The sequence below is a fragment of the Pseudophryne corroboree genome, chromosome 2 (assembly GCF_028390025.1).
Source record: "Pseudophryne corroboree isolate aPseCor3 chromosome 2, aPseCor3.hap2, whole genome shotgun sequence".
In the NCBI taxonomy this organism is placed as follows: domain Eukaryota; kingdom Metazoa; phylum Chordata; class Amphibia; order Anura; family Myobatrachidae; genus Pseudophryne; species Pseudophryne corroboree.
This window is the reverse complement of record NC_086445.1, coordinates 664,984,707-664,999,137: the sequence shown is the minus strand read 5'-3', so window position 1 is coordinate 664,999,137 and position 14,431 is coordinate 664,984,707.

Sequence of the window (14,431 nt, the reverse complement as noted above, 5' to 3'; positions counted from 1 at the left end):
GCTTGAATGGCCTTTTGCTGCTCCTCCAACCTCTGAAGCATATAGAGGGTTGAATTCCACCTCGTTACCACTTCTTGCTTCAGATGATGGCAGGGCAGGTTCAGTAGTTTTTGGTGGTGCTCCAGTCTTCTGTACGTGGTGCCTGTACGCCGAAAGTGTCCCGCAATTCTTCTGGCCACCGACAGCATCTCTTGCACGCCCCTGTCGTTTTTTAAAAAATTCTGCACCACCAAATTCAAGGTATGTGCAAAACATGGGACGTGCTGGAATTTGCCCATATTTAATGCACACACAATATTGCTGGCGTTGTCCGATGCCACAAATCCACAGGAGAGTCCAATTGGGGTAAGCCATTCCGCGATGATCTTCCTCAGTTGCCGTAAGAGGTTTTCAGCTGTGTGCGTATTCTGGAAAGCGGTGATACAAAGCGTAGCCTGCCTAGGAAAGAGTTGGCGTTTGCGAGATGCTGCTACTGGTGCCGCCGCTGCTGTTCTTGCGGCGGGAGTCCATACATCTACCCAGTGGGCTGTCACAGTCATATAGTCCTGACCCTGCCCTGCTCCACTTGTCCACATGTCCGTGGTTAAGTGGACATTGGGTACAGCTGCATTTTTTAGGACACTGGTGAGTCTTTTTCTGAGGTCTGTGTACATTTTCGGTATCGCCTGCCTAGAGAAGTGGAACCTAGATGGTATTTGGTAACGGGGGCACACTACCTCAAGAAATTGTGTAGTTCCCTGTGAACTAACGGCGGATACCGGACGCACGTCTAACACCAACATAGTTGTCAAGGCCTCAGTTATCCGCTTTGCAGCAGGATGACTGCTGTGATATTTCATCTTCCTCGCAAAGGACTGTTGGACAGTCAATTGCTTACTGGAAGTAGTACAAGTGGTCTTCCGACTTCCCCTCTGGGATGACCATCGACTCCCAGCAGCAACAACAGCAGCGCCAGCAGCAGTAGGCGTTACACGCAAGGATGCATCGGAGGAATCCCAGGCAGGAGAGGAATCGTCAGAATTGCCAGTGACATGGCCTGCAGGACTATTGGCATTCCTGGGGAAGGAGGAAATTGACACTGAGGGAGTTGGTGGGGTGGTTTGCGTGAGCTTGGTTACAAGAGGAAGGGATTTACTGGTCAGTGGACTGCTTCCGCTGTCACCCAAAGTTTTTGAACTTGTAACTGACTTATTATGAATGCGCTGCAGGTGACGTATAAGGGAGGATGTTCCGAGGTGGTTAACGTCCTTACCCCTACTTATTACAGCTTGACAAAGGCAACACACGGCTTGACACCTGTTGTCCGCTTTTCTGTTGAAATACCTCCACACTGAAGAGCTGATTTTTTTGGTATTTTCACCAGGCATGTCAACGGCCATATTCCTCCCACGGACAACAGGTGTCTCCCCGGGTGCCTGACTTAAACAAACCACCTCACCATCAGAATCCTCCTGGTCAATTTCCTCCCCAGCGCCAGCAACACCCATATCCTCCTCATCCTGGTGTACTTCAACACTGACATCTTCAATCTGACTATCAGGAACTGGACTGCGGGTGCTCCTTCCAGCACTTGCAGGGGGCGTGCAAATGGTGGAAGGCGCATGCTCTACACGTCCAGTGTTGGGAAGGTCAGGCATCGCAACCGACACAATTGGACTCTCCTTGTGGATTTGGGATTTCGAAGAACGCACAGTTCTTTGCGGTGCTTTTGCCAGCTTGAGTCTTTTCAGTTTTCTAGCGAGAGGTTGAGTGCTTCCATCTTCATGTGAAGCTGAACCACTAGCCATGAACATAGGCCAGGGCCTCAGCCGTTCCTTGCCACTCCGTGTGGTAAATGGCATATTGGCAAGTTTACGCTTCTCCTCCGACAATTTTATTTTAGGTTTTGGAGTCCTTTTTTTACTGATATTTGGTGTTTTGGATTTGACATGCTCTGTACTATGACATTGGGCATCGGCCTTGGCAGACGACGTTGCTGGCATTTCATCGTCTCGGCCATGACTAGTGGCAGCAGCTTCAGCACGAGGTGGAAGTGGATCTTGATCTTTCCCTAATTTTGGAACCTCAACATTTTTGTTCTCCATATTTTAATAGGCACAACTAAAAGGCACCTCAGGTAAACAATGGAGATGGATGGATACTAGTATACTTATGGATGGACTGCCGAGTGCCGACACAGAGGTAGCTACAGCCGTGGACTACCGTACTGTGTCTGCTGCTAATATAGACTGGATGATATGAGATGAAATCAATATATATATATGTATGTATATATAATATCACTAGTACTGCAGCCGGACAGGTAGATAATATATTTATTAGGTAATGATGACTGATGACGGACCTGCTGGACACTGTCAGCTCAGCAGCACCGCAGACTGCTACAGTAAGCTACTATACTATAGTAGTATGTACAAAGAAGAAAGAAAAAAAAAAACCACGGGTAGGTGGTATACAATTATGGATGGACTGCCGAGTGCCGACACAGAGGTAGCTACAGCCGTGGACTAACGTACTGTGTCTGCTGCTAATATAGGCTGGATGATTGATAATGAGATGAAATCAATATATATATGTATGTATATATAATATCACTAGTACTGCAGCCGGACAGGTAGATAATATATTTATTAGGTAATGATGACTGATGACGGACCTGCTGGACACTGTCAGCTCAGCAGCACCGCAGACTGCTACAGTAAGCTACTATACTATAGTAGTATGTACAAAGAAGAAAGAAAAAAAAAAACCACGGGTAGGTGGTATACAATTATGGATGGACTGCCGAGTGCCGACACAGAGGTAGCTACAGCCGTGGACTAACGTACTGTGTCTGCTGCTAATATAGAGTCTAGACTGGATGATAAATTATTGATAATGAGATGAAATCAATATAATATCACTAGTACTGCAGCCGGACAGGTACTATATATATTTATTATGTAATGACTGATGACGGACCTGCTGGACACTGTCAGGTCAGCACAGCACCGCAGACTGCTACAGTAAGCTACTATAGTAGTATGTATAAAGAAGAATAAAAAAAAAAAAACCACGGGTAGGTGGTATACAATATTATATATATATATATATTATATACAATTATATATATATATATATATATATATATATATTAAACTGGTGGTGATTGATTATTAAACTGGTGGTCACTTCAGGTCACGTTGCAACTTGCAACTAGTACTCCGAGGCCTAAGCAGACAATCACAAAATATATTATTATACTGGTGGTCAGTGTGGTCACAACAATGGCAGTGTGGCACTGACTCTGGCAGCAAAAGTGTGCACTGTACGTTATATGTACTCCTGAGTCCTGCTCTCAGACTCTAACTGCTCCCCACTGTCAGTGTCTCCCCCACAAGTCAGATAATACACTTACAGTCACACTATCTAATCTATAAATATCACTTCAGCAAGTAGTATAGTAGTATACAGTATAGTAGTACTCCTCCTAATAATGCTCCCCAAAATACTGTGTCTCTCTCTTCTCTAAACGGAGAGGACGCCAGCCACGTCCTCTCCCTATGACTCTCAATGCACGTGTGAAAATGGCGGCGACTCGCGGCTCCTTATATAGAATCCGAGTCTCGCGATAGAATCCGAGCCTCGCGAGAATCCGACAGCGTGATGATGACGTTCGGGCGCGCTCGGGTTAGCCGAGCAAGGCGGGAAGATCCGAGCCTGCTCGGACCCGTGTAAAAAAACCTGAAGTTCGGGCGGGTTCGGATTCAGAGGAACCGAACCCGCTCATCTCTACTATATATACTGCTCACAAAAAGGCAGCACAGATATGGAATGGATACTTGCAGTGACACAGAGCTGCAAGATACAGCAATGGCCTACTGTACTGTACAAGCACACGTACGTCATTCCTGGGGGTAAGAGTGGATTGGTGTGGGGATACTGGGCTTTGGGATAGGCTGGGGGAGCTGGGACTGCAGCAGGGATTCATTGGGGAGAGACAGACTGTGGTGTGTGTGTGGGAGGAAGTATAGAGGGAGACACAGACTGTGGTATGTGGGGGAGGAAGGAGAGATATACATATTTATATATTTGTATAAATAAATATATATATATATATTTGAACAGTTTCTTACATAGCGCAAATTCTGTTTATATATATATCTCATCTGACGGGGGCCCCCAGTGATATTGGTGTAGGGGGCCCCAAGATTTCTATTGCTGGGCCTGGTCACAGGTGGGGGAGCATTCTAACTTGGCTAAGCTGCAGTATCACTTAGACTAGTAAAAATGGGGGTCATTCCAACCTGTTTGCACGCAGCGGTTGTTTGCTGCGGTGCTAACGGGTTAGAACTGCGGCTGCGTTGTGCCCGCATTGCACATGCGCATCGTTGCTCAGCGACAGCAGTCGCCGGACAATGACGCCAGGACCGGAGGAAGCGATCGCAGGCCCGATCGCAAGAAGATTGACAGCGGGAAGGAGGATCGGGGCGTCTACTCACCGTTTCCAGGGTGTGGTAAGGCGAATGCAGGTATGTCCAGGCGTTTGGAGGGCGGATGTCTGACGTTACAGCCGGGACCTTCATCGCTGGATCCGTCACACTGGGTAAGTAGCTGCAGGGCTGGTCCAGTTCTGCTTGAAACTCTTTTAGCATAGCAGGGCTGCACAAGCGATCGCAGCCCTGCTATAATAAAATACACTCCCCCATAGGCAGCATCAAGTTGATCGCACGAACAGCAAAAAGTTGCTACGTGCGATCAACTCGGAATGATCCCCAATGTCAGTTGTAGCACACAGATAGGATAGCATTGCAGGACATCTTTAGCTTTTATGAACTCTAAAATCAGATATATTAATAGATATGTGCACAACCCAATGCACAGTTAAGACCACACTTGACAGTCAGGGAAATCACATTAAACATATTAAAACCAAGATGGAAGAATTTATCTCTTCAAATAATGATCTAATAGGTACACATGAGACGTTAGATGCTGATGTATGATCCCTGAGGGTGACAGGAGGGAACATGAAGAAAGGTTGCATTTCTACAACCTCAGGCATCCCTGACATGATGCCAGACTCTGAGTTGGAAGCATATGTCACACCCGGATTCAGACGTCTCCTTGTTACATTATGAATTAGTCTTCAATAGAAAACACAAGGAGATGAATTCAAAATATCTCACAGAAAATTGTTTCTGATACACTATGCTGAGACGTTATTCACCCTATAGAAGATCCTCTGTATAGACAAAAAGGGTGGTATTCAATTCTTTTCACCCCCTTCTACAGCCGTTCTGTTTCTGCTGACGGGTGTGGTATATTCATTTCAGCTGGCTACCCTTGGGATAGTGAGGACACCTAACCCATTGCACAGCTAAACCTGATTACTATGGGCATGATATGCGCGATAACGGAGATCACTTTAGAAAGGAGATTGGGCGTGATATATCATTTGAATACCGCCCATAGAGTATAAAGGGAACAGAGTAGTCAGAGTAAGAGCTAGCTCTGGAGAACCTGATAATGGGGGAGATGTATCAAACCTTGGTAAGAGATAAAGTGGAGAGAGATAAAGGACCAACCAGTCAGCTTCTGTCATTTCACAGGCTGTGGATTGGTTAATACATTATCTCTCTACACTTTATCTACTGTGGGCTAGATGCACCATCGCTTGTAAAGTGATAAAACGGAGAGTGAAAAAGTACCAACCAATGAGCTCCTAACTGCCATTTTTCAAACACAGCCTCTGACATGGCATTTAGGACCTGATTGGCTGGCACTTTCTCACTCTACATTTTATCACTTTATAAGCGATGATGCATCTAGCCCTTTATCTCCAATGTTTGATACATCTCCCTCTAAGTCATAACAAGAAGTGATTAGAAACAGATGTAAAATACAGTAGGATACAGGAGAAATTTGATAGACAATTAGGATTAACATAAAGAAAATGGCTTAGTTAGAGAGACATAAAAAGAAAAAGTCGACGACCATGATGGAAATTCACACAAAACAAAAAGTGTAAAAGGCAGAAATAAAAATGCAAATAGTGTGAATATTTGCAGTGTGTAAGTTCAGCCAGATAATATGAAGGTTATAGTCAAAGGAGGCATGGCTAGAGAAAATTTATGGGTCCAATGTATTAACATTTGTGGTCCAGCCTTAAAAATTAATATTCCTTATTGCTGCGTATTACAGAAATTAGGAATGTTTTTTATTAGGCTATTTATGAAGGGACAGAGAAAGAAAAAATGGACTCTAATAAAAGCCAGTCCTGGTGAAAAATAAATGTAAAGTGATAGCTAAAACTATCACTTTACTTCCAGTTTGAACCTTGATGTGTAACTGCGATGACAACACATGTGCAAACTAAACACATGTAATGTGCATCGAGAAGAGACCTAGCCCACCGGAGACGGTTCAGAACATCCTTCTCTTGTTGTAAATCCCCCATAGAGGGAAGACAGACAAAAGCCATCTACAGATGGTGTTAGTAAATGGATACAAATTAGTTAAATAACCCCGTAATGCCAATCCAATTTTGAATTATGGGGGATTGCTGCTGCAAGTGCTGTTGTTCTGAACACAGGAGATAACTCCAGTATCTTATTGATATATTGCTTCTGATCTGCCGTCTAAAGTGACAGGAGATCGCAGGGCGATATTCAATTGTCCCCCATTATCGCCCCTATCGCGCCCATAGCAGATTGAGAAAAGTCCCGCTTGGGTGCCCAAACGGGTCACTTTTAGTTCATTTCAGCACGCCGCCCCCGGATATTGCGCCTGTCAGCAGAAACATTTCAATAGCTCGCCACCCCCGGATATTGGGTCAGTCAGCAGACACATTTCAATAGCTGCCGGCGGGCGCAATAGAGGGCAGAAGGGTGCGGTAACAATTGAATTCCATCCATTATGTTCTTCTTAAATATGGGGTGATACTTATTTTTGCCTTAAAAGGAAACTGCCATTTCCACGTTTGGTAAATATGCCCCATAATGAGCAGAGACAATCAGAGATAAATAACATAATAGATATCTTTAATACAGAATTTGTAATAGACAAATAGCATCGATAAAGAGGGAAAGTACTGGACCAGAGATAGAGAGTCAGCACCTTAAGAAGATTGGACCAGTTCAAGCTGTGATCAATGACGACTGTTCTACTTATCTCTTTATATGAGCGTCACTCATTTATGTTTCCTGTATTTATGGCTGACCATTCAAAATAAAGACTTCTAAAAAAAATAGAAGTGACAGAGTGAAAGTGTGGGGTATACAGAGTGAAACAGAAACAGTAATAATCTTGCACACAAGATTTCAGCAGCATCCAAGACTCCTAAGTTCTCCCAATGCAGGAACAAGCCTCAAGCATACACTTTTCTACTGTTCACAATGCATACAGTATTATTGATTTACTGGGTAAATGCTCACTCCAATAAATTATACATTGGTACACTACTGTACCTATAATATTGTCAGATCATGCTCTACTGACAATAACATGGGTGTTTTTCACATTAAAACAATATCTAGACCAGAGAATTCTTACAGCTAACTCCTTTCATGAAATGAATCATGCTTAGTCCTTCGCTTGACCTACTTTTTATTACCAGCTCCCTTGCTGACACATTTTGGTGCCCCCTTAAAGTAATGGTAATGGACACTGCAATACAAGCCTCAGCCACAATAAAAAAAAGCCTCTATGGAGAGACAAGAAATAAAAACCAAGTCATTGCCTTGTAAATGCTTAAATAAAATATTATAAAATGAGGTTTTACAAAGTTAGAACAGGGGAACTGAGAGTTCTTAGAGAACAACCTAACTCTTTGTCTAAGTTACAAGTTCAGAAGGCACTTGCTCACCTCCAGTTAGCTTGTATTTTATGTACAAGGTAACAGAGTAAATAAATCACTAGCCTGCATACTTAGGCTCTAACAAGCTAGAAACAGAATTCAAGGACTAATTAATGGCAAAAGTCATAAAATTTGTAACTTTTTGAAATAGCCAAAAAAATCTGATTTGCAGATTATTACTGCAAATCATACAATCTTAAGGGAAATCCTTTCACATGCCAACCCACATCAGATAATAAGGTTGCAACTTGAATCTGCCTTCTCTAGACAGACAGACACGTCAATAAAGTATTTAATTATTCCCATAAAGATAAGGCTTCATCTCAGCTCCATCCAATTTTGTCTGGAAGAACCGTCTTCCATGTATGGCCATATATCCAACCCTGTTTTGAGGTCTAGCATCAACTACAACAGTCTCATATCTTTTTCCTCTCTGTATTAAACCTTAGACCTTATCTGGGTTCCTTATGAGTTAAGAGAGTCATTCTTAAAAGTGTGGGATAAAGTTATGGATACTGTATGCAATTAATGACACTCTGCTCCTCCTAACTTTCTAGGTCTGGCCCAGTTAACTCTTTGCACTAAATCTTGGAAAATGGCATGTAATTGGTCTCTCATCTACTTAATCCAGTGGTTCCCAAACTGGATGCCATGGTACCCTGGGGTGCTGCAGGGCACATGCTGGGGTGCCATGTGTTGGTGATCCAGGACCAAATCAAATTTATGGTATGTGATTGGGAGCTATATCACTAATTTTGCCCAACATAAAATATGTGAACAAATAGAAGCGGAATTCTGTCCGCCACCACAGAACTGGATGACAGGTAAGCATAATTGACTTAATTTAAGAATATTTACTGTCTCAATAAGAAAGTTTTAGCCTAGGGGTGCCATGACAAAAATGCTGATACTCTAGTACACCTTCATTCAAGAAAGTTTGAAAATCACTGACTTAATGAATCACCTGCGCTTTTTCTAATCCATTAAGCCTTCCAAATACCAATACAGAATTTCTTGTATTATGTTCAAATACAAGATTACTGTAGGCACAAATTGCCACCAAAGGTCTTGGCACAGTTCCCTTACCCCACCACATATTGTGCCAGGTTCAATTCACTTAGAAATACGGTAAAGTAGCCATACCTTCCTCGTACATGAATGTAACATCTCCCACATCCCAATACAAACCATTAGCATTAGCTAACTAGGAGACTGACTTAAAATTCTCATGCCTGAAGACCGGGAAAAGATCAGCTCCATTAGGAAAATATCACCCGTTTCTTTAGTTTTTTTGACTAATAATACACTTATTAATGTTCGAGGTGTATACACTGATTGAGCTAATTACAAGTGTTACATTACTATTTAATCCTAAAACACTCTTCTCCACTATTTTCCTAAAAAAATGTTTACTTTTACATATCTTTATAGAGATTAAAGCAAATATTGCTCAGGAATTGGACAACACTTAGCCCTTCTCCACAGGCTGATATTAAGCTCCAGGCCAGTTACACAACTCCTAAGCAATACACATTCTACTGTAAATCCAATTTTAACAGTTGTGTATATTTTTCTCTAAATTATGGAATATTACTAATTAGAAATGTGTGGCTCGGTTCTCCAGAAATCCGAATTCTCACAACTTTTGTGGATCCGCACTGAACCAAAACCCGAAACCAGATCTCCCAAGGAGATCCAATCTGAACCGAGTCCTGGTTTGGATCTTCCCACAGTTCGGAATTCAGATTTTAATTCCCAAGTTTGGCTTTGGAATGCAAAATTACAAGATTTTAGCAAAATTACAAGATTCCATTTGTTGGATTAACCGCTACCCCTGCAGTGTCTATAGAACCTGTCAGTTTGCTTAAGCTCCCCATGTCATTAATTCCTCCCACTTGGAGTACAGATATTAGCCATAGGGCTCAAATGGAAACTTCAGTACAGAAGGGATCTTCTCTGGGGGACAGAGGAGCAAACATAGTTTTACTGGAAATAACCGTTTCAGCGAAAGCCCGGCTGGCTTAGGTCGCATCCCATGCAACAACTCCAGATGAGTGGTTATAGGATTCTAAGAGAAAACGTCCATTATTATATTAATGAACATAACAAGCATTGTTAAAGGAGCCACTTATGCTAAACTAATATGATCAATTTCTATGAGATAAAGATTTTAATATGGATATTGTCAGTGCAGTGAATATACATGTTATAGGCTGCTGGCTAAATGCAAGAGAAGTGTGTGCCGAACTGTGATAGAAGGAGGGTTTAAGCAGTTCTTTAAAATGACCTTGAGGTTATGATACGATCAGAGAAAAAAAATCTAAATGATAGATGAGTGCAATTTATGAACTCACTGTGTGCAAGTAACAAGGAGTTAATTTAACTACATTGATAGGCTCATACTGTATGTCCATCTGCCCTACACAGACTCCCTGCTGTGTCCTGTGCCCTGTTATAGGAAGGAATTTTTAATGTAGGTAGCTTGCTTCTCCACTAGTAAAATAATGTTGATGGCACAACTCCACAGGGGCCAGATGTAAAGTCTCTTTGAAGTCACAAAAGGGATACTAGCTGTAAGGTCCAGTATGTATTATATATTCATATGAGAAAGTTAATACATCAAATAAATAGTGTTCAGAATTCATATTGGAGTAACACCTGCTCACCTGATATCTCCTTTCACTGATTGTGCGCTAAGGTTGCAGTGGTATAAACTATTAAAGATGAGAGATCATTCTACCGGCTGTGCCTTCATCAAAGCTGCCTTCTTTACCTTAAGGACACAAGCTCACTGGATGTGGTATATTTTCGCCATGTTCACAATGTTAACAATGGCAAAAAGCTTTGTTGAGGTCTCCTTGTCTTATGCATCACCTCATACATGCCCCCTCCCCTGCTCTGCCACCGTTAGTGAGCATTAATACCTCTACTGCATGTTGGGTAGGGGTTTCATTGGCCTTAATGTCTGTATGTACTTATTGCCAGTGTAGATAGACCTATTTCCAATGTAATGTTAACTCCAAATATAGCAAACGTCAAGCTATTGTAATTAAGGGGGAGATGTATCAAGCAGTTAAAAAAGTGTCGAAGTGGCCCAGAAGAGAAGTTGCCCATAGCAACCAATCAGCTTTGAGGTAACATTTGTCAAGTACATTCAACCAAGCAGTGACAACAGTAGAATGGACTATTGGATAACTTGCTCATAGCAACCAATCAGCTTTGAGGTAACTTTTGTCAAGTATGTTCTAAAAAATTATAGGTAAAAGCTGATTGGTTGTTATGGGCAACTTCTCCACTGACCCATTTATCCACTGTTTCACTGTTTTATACATCTCCTACTGAGAGGGACATGTACTAAGCAGTGATAACAGTGAGGAAGTGAGCCAGTGGAGAAGTTACCAATGGCAACCAATCAGCTGCTCTGTATACTTTTATAGCATGCAAATTATAAATGTTACTTAAATGCTGATTAGTTGCCATGGGCAACTTCTCCACTGGCTCACTTCTCCACTTTTATCACAGCTTCATACATCTCCCCCTAATATGTTTAAAAACCTCTAAAATAAAATAAAACACATAACATAGTGTAAAACCATCATAAAATATGACTCAGTGTGATGTCGTTTCCTAGTGCAGACTCGTACCAGATATGATGGTCTGCTCTAGGCAGACAATAACGTTTGTGTGCTATTCTAATCTTTCCCATGAGGCACTTTCTCCCATTCACCAATAAACGGTCATATGTAAATAAAATGGGGCTTGATACTTGGTAGTGCATTACCAGACAACAATTTTAATAGACATCACAACACGAATAACATGATAAGCAAGTGGACTCTCACCGAGTATAATGGTCTACAGATGTTAGTAGACAAATGCGCATTAATAATTAGCCCAGGCGTCTACTAACATGTGAGTCATATTTTATGACGGTTTTACACTATGTTATGTGTTTTATTTTATTTTAGAGTTTTTTAAACATATATGGGTTGCTGATGCAAGCTAGTCCCTTGATATACCTCTAGCAGAGCGCCCGAGATCCTATGTGGTAATTTTTTCTTTACTTTGTATATAAGTGTTGGTGACACTTACACCACTGGTTTCTAGGCTGCTAGCTGGCGCATGAGCGTGTAATCACACTTTGCTTCTTATATAGCACAGCATATTCCATTGTGCTTTACAATTGGAAACAGTGATAAGACAAACTGGATAATAAGAGACACACATAGAGGAAGGAAGGCTCTGCTTGCAAGCTTACAATCTATAGGGAAATTGGAAAGATACACAAGGATAGGTGCTACTAGTGATGAGCGGGTTCGGATCCTCGGGATCCGAACCTGTCCGAACTTCACCTTTTTGTGCACGGGTCCGAGCAACTCGGATCCTCCCGCCTTGCTCGGTTAACCCGAGCGCGCCCGAACGTCATCATCCCGCGGTCGGATTCTCGAGAGATTCGTATTCTATATAAGGAGCCGCGCATTGCCGCCATTTTTCACTCGTGCATTGGAGATGATCGTGAGAGGACGTTTCTGCAAATATCTGTGCTCAGTGTGCTGCAAATATCTGTGCTTAGTGTGCTGCAAATATCTGTGCTCAGTGTGCTGCAAGTGCAAATATCTACGTTCTCTGCCTGAAAAACGCTCCATATCTGTGCTCAGTGTGCTGCAAATATCTGTGCTCAGTGTGCTAATTGCTTTATTGTGGGGACTGGGGACCAGCAGTATTATATAGTAGGAGGACAGTGCAGAGTTTTGCTGACAAGTGACCACCAGTATTATACGTTCTCTGCCTGAAAAACGCTCCATATCTGTGCTGCATTGTAGTATATAGTAGGAGGACAGTGCAGAATTTTGCTGACCACAAGTATAACTATATATATAGCAGTACGGTACAGTAGTCCACTGCTCTACCTCTGTGTCGTCAAGTATACTATCCATCCATACCTGAGGTGCATTTCAGTTTTGCACAGTTTGCTGACCACCAGTATATATAATATATAGCAGTACGGTACAGTAGGCCACTGCTCTACCTACCTCTGTGTCATCAAGTATACTATCCATCCATACCTGTGGTGCATTTCAGTTTTGCACAGTTTGCTGACCACCAGTATATAATATATAGCAGTACGGTACAGTAGGCCACTGCTCTACCTACCTCTGTGTCGTCAAGTATACTATCCATCCATACCTGTGGTGCATTTCAGTTTTGCACAGTTTGCTGACCACCAGTATATATAATATATAGCAGTACAGTATAGTAGGCCACTGCTCTACCTACCTCTGTGTCGTCAAGAATACTATCCATCCATACCTGTGGTGCATTTCAGTTTTGCACAGTTTGCTGACCACCAGTATATAATATATAGGAGTACGGTACAGTAGGCCACTGCTCTACCTACCTCTGTGTCGTCAAGTATACTATCCATCCATACCTGTAGTGCATTTCAGTTTTGCACAGTTTGCTGACCACAAGTATATAATATATAGAAGTACGGTACAGTAGGCCACTGCTCTACCTACCTCTGTGTCGTCAAGTATACTATCCATCCATACCTGTGGTGCATTTCAGTTTTGCACAGTTTGCTGACCACCAGTATATATAATATATAGCAGTATGGTACAGTAGGCCACTGCTCTACCTACCTCTGTGTCGTCAAGTATACTATCCATCCATACCTGTGGTGCATTTCAGTTTTGCACAGTTTGCTGACCACCAGTATACAGTATATAATATATAGCAGTACGGTACAGAAGGCCACTGCTCTACCTACCTCTGTGTCGTCAAGTATACTATCCATCCATACCTGTGGTGTATTTAAGTTTTGCACAGTTTGCTGACCACCAGTATATATAATATATAGCAGTATGGTACAGTAGGCCACTGCTCTACCTACCTCTGTGTCGTCAAGTATACTATCCATCCATACTTGTGGTGCATTTCAGTTTTGCACAGTTTGCTGACCACCAGTATATAATATATAGCAGTACGGTACAGTAGGCCACTGCTCTTCCTACCTCTGTGTCGTCAAGTATACTATCCATCCATACCTGTGGTGCATTTCAGTTTTTGTGCGCAGTATATATAGTAGTAGGCCATTGCTATTGATAAATATATTACTGGCATATAAATCCACACATTAAAAAATGGAGAACAAAAAGGGAGGGGAACATAGGGAAAGATCAAGATCCACTTCCACCTCATGCTGAAGCTGCTGCCACTAGTCATGGCCGAGACTATGAAATGCCATCAACGTCGTCTGCCAAGGCCGATGCCCAATGTCATAGTAGAGAGCATGTAAAATCCAAAAAACAAAAGTTCAGTAAAATGACCCAAAAATTAAAATCGTCTGAGGAGAAGCGTAAACTTGCCAATATGCCATTTACGACACGGAGTGGCAAGGAACGGCTGAGGCCCTCTCCTATGTTCCTCATGACTAGTGGGTCAGCTTCACATGAGGATGGAAGCACTCATCCTCCTGCTAGAAAACTTAAAAGACTTAAGATGGCAAAAGCACAGCAAAGAACTGTGCATTCTTCTAAATCACAAATCCCCAAGGAGAGTCCAATTGTGTCGGTTGCGATGCCTGACCTTCCC